The sequence below is a fragment of the Alosa alosa genome, chromosome 13 (genome assembly GCF_017589495.1).
Source record: "Alosa alosa isolate M-15738 ecotype Scorff River chromosome 13, AALO_Geno_1.1, whole genome shotgun sequence".
NCBI lineage: Eukaryota > Metazoa > Chordata > Actinopteri > Clupeiformes > Clupeidae > Alosa > Alosa alosa.
In genome coordinates, this window is record NC_063201.1 from 19,688,032 (window position 1) to 19,697,680 (window position 9,649).

The 9,649-nt window shown below is 43.0% G+C and overlaps 1 long non-coding RNA gene across 1 annotated transcript; it reads right to left on the bottom strand.

Annotated features, from left to right (window-relative positions):
- Positions 1-5,290: 5,290 nt before the first annotated feature.
- LOC125306471 lies at positions 5,291-6,095 on the bottom strand. Its single transcript, XR_007195568.1, has 2 exons — positions 5,994-6,095; positions 5,291-5,552 (listed from the first exon to the last, which is right to left on the bottom strand). It is a non-coding gene; the product is annotated as an uncharacterized LOC125306471 (long non-coding RNA).
- Positions 6,096-9,649: the final 3,554 nt, after the last annotated feature.

A 9,649-nucleotide genomic window follows, 5' to 3' on the forward strand; every position in this document is an offset into this window, starting at 1 on the left:
GCATGTGTGTCTTATCAAACCACTTCACTCTCTCTCTCTCTCTCTCTCTTCCCCTTCCTATGCTATGAAGTGTTGTCACAACTTGCTCTGGAAATACCCACATTAGTATTAGGCTTTACCCATGAATCTTCAAGAAGGCAATATCTGTGGCACACTGAAACCCACTGCTGTAAATAAATGCTGCCCTTGACAGAGAAAAATACACTGGTCTAGCTAATGGCTCAACTAATTGCTCGTCTAACTCTGCTCACTCTGAACCTCTGTCAGCTGTGTGCTGCTGCGCCGGGAATCCACACACAAACACACTCCTGACTTTGTGTAAATACCCCCCCCCCCACACACACACACCCAGGAGCAGGCCACAGCAAGTCTATCCGTGTTATTGCCAGCTCCCTTGCTGGGAGTGTGGAGGAGGCCCTGTTTATTTATGGATTCAGGAGACAGGGTGATCAATCAATCTACTTGGGGCTCGGACAGGCCACAGGCCCAGCCTGAGAGATCAATACCCAGGCCTCTGCACTGTCACCAGGGGTTGGGCTCTGGCCTCTGTCCCAAAAACCCATACACCCCCACTCCAGCCACCAAAAGGAACCATCCACCGAAGAATGCTAATTGTGTTTGGTCGTCGGGCATCCATTATTAATGGCTATTACCATTCCTGAAACCCGTCCGGCAATCGAAATCACTTTTCCTCAAGCGCTTAGCGCTTCGTAACTAATTGGTTAAATAAGGACGATGGGCCGAATTATGCATTCCTGGAATGAGACATTTGCATTATTCTGTTGCTTTTGTCGTCTCAAGGACACGACTTTGTAGAAGGCTTTGGCTGTAACTCCTCCGGCTGTCCCCACGGAGAATACTTCTTTAAAAAAAAAGAAAAGAAAAAAACAACAGATAAAACTTTACTTTAACTTTACTAAAACTCTTCTTCCTCCATTTGTCCTCTGAAGTGTTTGTTGTTGTGCAGTGCTGCAGTGGGTGCCTTTGGTGCGGTGTTTGTCTCAGGTGAAGACTCAGGTGAGACAGGGACAGACAGGGAGCATTCTGCTGTGACAGCTGGGTCGTTCACACCTTGCCACACTGTCAATGGAGCTGGGAATAGGTCACGCATACCAAAGACAATTTCTGAGTGCTGAATGGTCCATTATACTTATGGTAAATAAGTATATTGCCAGTCTCAACAGACACACACACCCTCTCTCTCTCACACACACACACACACACACACACACACACATAGACACACACACATACACACACACACACACACACACATGCACACCTACACACGCACACACACACACACACATAGACACACACACATGCACACCTACACACACCAGCCGTTTTATCCCAAGGGTAGTGCCTATACACCTTAATAAGCCTCTTGTTTCTTGTTTTGGTCTAGTGGCGTTCTTCAGTGACCCAGTAACATTCTCTGTGAAGCTGAGATTTGCATATGGTAATCACCGAGGCGCAATTAGGGTGCTCTTCCCTATGGTGCTCCTTGTTGACATTTTGGCACAACAATATTCAAAATGGCCTCATGGTGCTGTGCTCCACAACAGCTTTGTGGTCTACCTTTTGATCTTGGCACTGCTGTGTAGGGAAGAAGTAATGACATCCACAGATGAATCTCCCTCTGTTACCCTTTTAAACACCTTAACATCAATGATTGTATGATATGGTATGATTGTATGGTATAGTAATATACAGTAAGAATGATATGCTATATACCTTTAGTCTCAAAGAGTACAATTTTAGTTGACCAAAACTGATCAGGAGGTAATATCTTGCGCTGTTGGAACCTACCAACCATGACTCATAAGCCTAAGAATCTACAACTGTATGACACATGGAATTTGAAAAGCAACATTTTATAAACAACTGTTAGTTTGACCTCTTAGCTAAGACTGTATAGCTGTTCCTCAGCCCTAAGCTCATCCTGTTCACACCCTTGCAGTAGCTGCACTTAAACTCACCTCAACATGTCTTTTGCAATCATTTCACCTGGCATGGGCAATGCTAAAGGCACTGTTACAAACAGGGCAGCGTGCAAGAATAGGACTATCATTATTTTTTACTCGAGACAAGGGTAGCCTACATTTTCCTTTTTTTGAGGCACTGACTCTGCTATGACGCTCCTATTCATACAATGAACTGATTAATTAAGTTTGGGAGAAAAGAGATAAATTAAAGCCCGCCTACACTGAAAACTGATTGGTTGATATAGCGAAACAGGCCAATCAGGATGCTCTCTCTCTCTTGGATGCGCTCAGGCACACATGCACCACCTCTCTCTCTCTCTCTCTCTCTCTCTCTCTCCCGTCGTGTGTGCGCTACACTCAGATGCACACGCGGTCTCGAATGCTCGCTTTTGATCGCTCACTCTAGATTCCGGGAGATTTTATCTAATTTGCGGGCGTCAGGGAGCCGCTATCAATATACGGGAGACTCCCGGAACTTCCGGGAGACTTGGGATGTCTGAGTTGAATTGAAAACCGAATTGTCTGTAGTCTTCTTATTTCATGCGACTGCTCAACAAACTGTTTCAACAATGTTTTCTTCTACGCAATTCACGTGAATTAAACGTGAAGACTCTGCACGGCCGGCGCCATCGACTGGTCTGGCATATGCACTACAACTAAACATATTTAGCCGGTTACACCTCTGTGTGTGCACGCGAGGTTTTTCTTTACCGGTGCCGTTAAAGGTGTGAAAGCGGAAAGAGAAAATTCACACAGCGGTTTCGCGTAGAGGTTTTTGTGAAATCGGTGAGGTTTTGTTAACGGTTACGCCTTGCGTGTAGACGACGCCGGCAGTTTAGGAGACTGAAACCGATCCGAAGTGGGAACTTTTGAAACCACCGGCTAACTTTCGCCGTGTAGACGCCTGTAGGCGCAACTTTATGACGACATAGCCCCACCTCTCAACTCAGCCACGGCACTCGACCTGACATGCTGCTTGTCAAAACAAACCAAACCATTTATTTATCATATTAAAATGTTTTTCTTTCCCCTGTCATGATTTATGTGGACAATGTAGCCTATCAGCCTTTAGTTAGAAGCACACGTTAGCTTAACTTAGTTAAACATTAGCTTACTGCATGTTAGTGTTTTCTCCAGTGGTGCTCAGACCTAATGCAATGCGTAGGCTAAGCATTTGAAATTTCACATAGCAGTCACATACCTTGAAAATGAACTTTATTAGTTTAACAGTTGAATTGAAAACCGAATTGTCTGTAGTCTCCTTATTTCATGCGACTGCTTAACCAGAGCCCTTATTAGACATTCTCTGGCTTAACAAACTGATTCAACAATGTTTTCTTCTACGCGATTCACGCAAAATTATCGTGAAGCTTCTGCACAGCGGCGCCATCGACTGGTCTGGCATATGCACTACAGCACATTTAGCCGGTTACACCTCTGTGTGTACACGTGAGGTTTTTTCTTGCCGGTGTCGTTAAAGGTGTGAAAGCGCTAAGAGAAAATTTACCCGGCGGTTTCGTGTAAACGGCCCACCCTCAGACTGCCTGGAGCTGTTATCTGAGGTGTCACCTGCTGAGGCTAAACATACTAACATTCCTTTATCAGACCCATTTATTCACATCAACTTGAATTGTAAAAATATGCATATATCTGCATATATAGTTTTACAACATGTATTTACCCACAATGGGCATCCACTTATGTAAAATATATAATATTGTACAGATCCCATATACAATACGATTTTACTTGAGTGCATACTGCCAGCTGGCCACCATTACATAGGCATATGGACAGGCAGGCAGTGTGGAACCCACAGCAATCACAATGGACTGGGGTTTTAAATGTAGCCTGGGAGACAAAAGATTTGTGCACAGAGGAAGGGAGGTTGTGGAGTGTGTGTTTTGGAAGAGAGAGAGAGAGAGAGAGAGAGAGGAGGTATCCCTAGATTAGGGCTAAAGGGCACAAGGGCTGCACACACAGAGACACACAACCCCTCTCTGTAGTTTTACTACTACTTAACTACTACTCATGTAGTTAAATAAGGAAGACAACTGAGTGAGGGAAGAGCATCTGTGTGTGTGTGAGAGAGAGAGAGAGTGTGTGTGTGTGTGTGTGTGTGTGTGTGTGTGTGTGTGCGTGCCTGCATGCCATGGGTGGTGTATGTTGCTGTGTTTGCGTGTGTGTGTGGGTGATTATGTGACTGTGTAAGTATATTTGTGAGTTTTAGGGAGACACACTATGACCTATGTATCACCTATGTATCTATATATTAATGACAGGAATGTGTGTGTGTGTGTGTGTGTGTGTGTGTGTGTGTGTGTGTGTGTTTTGTCTGTTATTCACATATCTCTCAAAACCGTTTGCCCGACTGATTTCAATTTTGGCCAACCCACACTGGTATGCAGTAGCTATTCAAAACGAGGAAAAAATATTATGTTCATAAACTGACACTTTGAATAGCCTAGGCTACTTTGGACTGTCTTTGGACAAATGACAGTTCCAGCTGCTAGGTACCGAATTTTTATAATGCACGGTTTCATAAAGCAACATATGAAAAGCATTCTACTCTGGCCATCCCAGCAGCTACAGACATGTGATGTCACTTGGGCTATATCAGAGACTGTTTTTGAAAAGTCACACTGTTGCAGATTTCATATGACCATGCATCATTCCACAAAATGGTGTTTGTCTTCTCTACCATAAACAAAGCCTTAATGCAAAACAGCTGTTAGGCCTTTATGGTATTGATCTAACAAATGTCAAACGCAGCCATGCCTAAATTCTGCTTACTGCATGTTTATTATAATATAATAATATTAAGTATTACTCATTGAATGCTTAGAATGATGTTTTTCCCTAGAATCCTATTTTTAAAGCAGGCCTACCTTCGGGCATGTAAATGGGCTACAGGCTTTCTACAGAACTAGCATGTTTTGAATGGGCTACAGGCTTTCTACAGAACTAGCATGTTTTGAATGGGCCCTGCACTAGTCTCCATAAATAACACAAACATGATCCCTTAGTAAAGAGGAGAAGCAGAGACCAATACAAACAGTGAGTCAAGTCAGACTGGAGCAATCTTCATATTTATTCTCATATCTACAAGATTTGTACTTCATCCAATACTGTATCAAAGAATACTTTCTCAAGTTCCTATATTCCAGTTTAGTAATTATTCCTCCAAACATTTCTTATAGGTTAGAGCAGCTGTCCAGTGTTTGATCTTATTCATGAGGTGTGCAGATATTTGTGTTTAGGTGCATGTCTCATACCATTCTTCTGTTCAATGCTACACAGTGTGTGTGTGTGTGTGTGTGTGTGTGTGTGTGTGTGTGTGTGTGTGCCTTTATGGGGGATGGGTGGACGAGGCAATCTGAGGAGCCCACAGGGCCCGGCACCCATCCCTGTTTCACTAAACACACAAAGGAACAGGCCAGGAGCCACATTCCAGACACCCACCCAACCCCCCACCCGGGAGCTTCTCCTCCGCTCTCCTCCCCCTGCAGGTCTCATCGTGCTGGGCTGCAGTCAGATGCTAGGCTGCATGTTCTGCCAGCCAGGCTGTGGAGGAGAGGAGAGGTGGAGAGGAGAGGGGGAAGGGAGGGAGACGGAGATGGAGAGGGAGATGGAGAGGGGGAGGGGGAGGGGGAAGAAGGGATGTTTTTTTTTTATCCCGTCAGCTAATTGACTCGCAGATGTCAAGAGAAGCCGAGAGGGGCAGAGACGCCACTGACACGCCTCTCAACCTCAAGCTTGCACACACACACACACACACACACACACACACACACACACACACACACACACACACACACACACACACATAAAATTGGCATTTTAACATCCAAGTCACACTGCTACTGATGATACAAAACTTACATCCTTTAGCATCATTATACACATATTATCCACACTAATTTACACACATGCAAAAGCACACAAAGACATTTTAAAACAACAGTAACATAAACACACAGATGTGCATCAGAGTGTTCAACAGACCTTCCCATGTGACTGCGATAAATATGCTCATATAAGCTCCACGGACACTCGTTAACCAGTGATTTGCACAACTGCAAAACATGCAGCACACAGAGTGTAAACAGATCTGTTATTGCCACGCAGCCAAGCCCTTGGCTCAGCTTGCAAAAATAAAACTGGAACAGACACACACACACACACACACACACACAACACACACACACACACACATATGGTCTGTAGTGTAAGCACATGACACCGGGCCGTTCAGTTCATGAAGCAGCGCTTAGCCAAGCAGACACACAAACACACGCATGCACGCATATAAACAAACAAACCAGCCAATCAGACCATCCACCCATCCACCACACACACACACACACATACACACACACACACACACACAGACACACATACACACACATACACATACACACACACACACACACACACACACACACACACACACGCATTGTCTCGATAGCTCTACTAACAAAAACAAATTAAGGACAGTGAAGAAACACCAGTAAGTGCACACACAGTCACACACCACACACTTTACACACGTGTGTCTGTGTAGTTCTTGTGTGGTGTTGCACATTTCCACAGCACAATGACATTTGACTTTGGCTCTCACCATTTTAGAAAACAATAAACAAAACTATGGCAGGCAAGTGACTCAGCTGCACTGAGGGCTTCCTTAAAGATTTCCGCTGCACAACGATCAACACACAATGGCCAACCTATGGGGAAGTAGTTTGGATCCATACATTCACAGATACACTCAATTCCTATTCAAGACACACAAAAAATGTTTATAATAAACAACATTTGGTGGCACTGTGCATGCCTATTGCTATGTAGCAGACCTTTAAATTGTTTCCTGGTGCCAGTGCTCTCCATAATATTAGTCAGTAATGTAATGGGCTCTGTAGAGTGCTTGGCATATTGTCCTTAATGAGGCCGTGCCTCACAGCCAGCTCACTTGCTTGTGTGTCATTCCCCCAATGATTATATGGCACAAAGGCTGCAGATGCAAAACAGCTGCAGGGTACATGCACACATATATAGACACACACACACACACACACACACACACACACACACACAGAGATGCATACTTATGCACCTATGCTCATAAACACATACACAGACATACGCATGCATACTTTGTAACATACTGACATACAGTACATAACACAGATCAGTATACTGACATGTGTAACCAGGGGCTAAAGTGTGTGTGTGTGTGTTGGGGTATGGGGGAGGAACACAGTTCCACCACCTCAGATAAATTAATAATAAATATATTCTTTCATAGCAACAATATAGCGCGATGATATTGTTAAAACTAGATGTACCGCATAGCGGTACAAAATATGACCGCCGCTCAGTCCTGTACATCCGTTCCGCGAAAATAAATCACACTTCAATTTGTCTCCATATTTTACTCCATCCCCCACTCTTGAAACTTTTGTGTATGCTTGTTTGGCATGCCTGAGTGTGTGTGTGCGGCTGCACAGAAAGTACCCTACTGGTGCTGAAAAGGTGAATAGATTGTAGAATAGCCAAAGAAGATGTAGAATTGTTATAAAACCTTTAAAATCTCTAAACAATCACAAGTAGGGCAGTTCATCACAGTTCATCCATTGCAACTGGATTGATGAAAGGTCACTTACACCTGTAGGCTACATTGTATTTGGGAAAAAGCAAAAGGTATCAGCATAATGTTATTTATTTATTTATTTTTTATGTATTTATAAACAAAACATCTCTGTCAGTTCCATGCCGTTTTCAACAGCTATCAAAACAAAGGTCATTTTGGATGGATGGATTTTTTGTGAATGTTTCTTCTTCTACATAAGATTTTAGTCATCTTTAGTTCATGTAATACTTTATTGTCAATGCACAAATTAAGTAACAGTAGTCTGAAACGTTATTGTTAATGCACAAATTAAGTAACAGTAGCCTAGTCTGAAACGAAATGCTGTTTTACATCTAACCAGTGGTGCAAATAACTGACATGTCCAAATGGGCCTTGATGAAAATCATTAAGCTAGACTGTTCATACACATTTTAACGGGCCAAAGTTGAAAAAACTTTTGTCCGTTATTGTTAGTGCAAATATAGGCTGATTCATGTTCCCTTGCATTGTTTAACTGAGGTCCATGGCTAGTCTGGCTTTCATCAGACCAAGCTCAATCTTTTAAGAAATCAAAAATAAATGGCGGGCAGATCAGGCTGGGTTCACCCAGCCTAGTCCATAGGCACCCGATATTGTTTAATTTCCGATTGAGATATACACGCTCTGGCTATTCTAAATGCAAAAATGCATCAGGGAGTTATGACAAAACGGTAACTAACAAACTAGATCCTAATAGAAAGTTGTTAGCTTCCCTAAGCTACAGGTAGGATTATAAGGTAGGCCTATTGACAACATAAATTGTCAATAGGCTATGCTGGCGACACAAATAAAATCTCCTTTGGAAACCAATGGCTTACGCCTTACAGTATCAAGCGGACTTAAACTGTCATATCGTGGCGAAAAGTTGTAATAACATTCACGCAGCTCCATGAGTCAAGGAAAGCGCGAATGAAGTAGCCACTTCTAAATGGGACCCACTACACAGTAGCTTAAGGTGTTTTGCTAAAGCAGCCATAATGAAATGAAGGTGTCATTGTTTGGATACTTCACACACACGTGCTTTTTTAATTTCACAGACTACAACTACCAAGCTGTAATCAAAGCACATCGATTCCCCTCTCACACCCTGCACGCACTTAAAACAAAATAAACAGGCGTCTCAGTCTCCCGGCGTGTATAGGCAAAACTGTATCAGACCGGTGTAACGTTGGTAAATCTTCCATTGCACAGAATGATTTTGTAGCACGTGCAATAAATGACAGTCGAAAGATACAAACAGTGCTGCTATCAATTTGCTTGGTATAACCGCATTTATAGTTTTCTACAAATGCAATCAATCAAATGCCTCCATCACTCAACCAACGCTTAACGGTAACATTACCTAGGTCCTTATTGATATTACAAGATTAACGCACCTGCAGTAAAACCAAGCATGTCCGAGAAACATCCTTAGATTTATTTAGGCTTCAAGAAGAAATGGGAATTACACTTCATGTGAACATCGTCCTATCCTTATTAGATGTTAAGCTGCGGTAAATTACAGTCCTTGTATGAAGCGTCCATTGTTTTTCCAACCCACTTTTAACTTCCAACAAAATTACGCCTCACTGCAACGATCGCCATCTAGTGGACAAACGACTACTTCGCCAATACTGAAAATGCAGCCATGATGATGATGATGAATATTTATTTTGGCTTTCTTTTAATCCTACTGATTTTCATTTTTTTTACGGGCAAATCACAAATGAGTGATTATGAGCCAGGTTGATGTGGGCCCTTGAGACCAACATACCATAAAAGATTCACAGAGAACTGTGTCTGCCCTACCCTCCTTTGGGGTCCAGTCCAGCGGGGGCTGCAGATGAAAACGAAAAAATGGCGGTTCCATGCTATCCATGTGGGGGTACATGCTCACCAAGTTTTGTGTACCCCGGTCTTTCAGTGTCCCGGAATCCTTGTTGGTGTACGTCACTAAATGTACACATAAATTATTTTATTGTAAGGCCCCCATGAACGAAAGTACACAAAACTT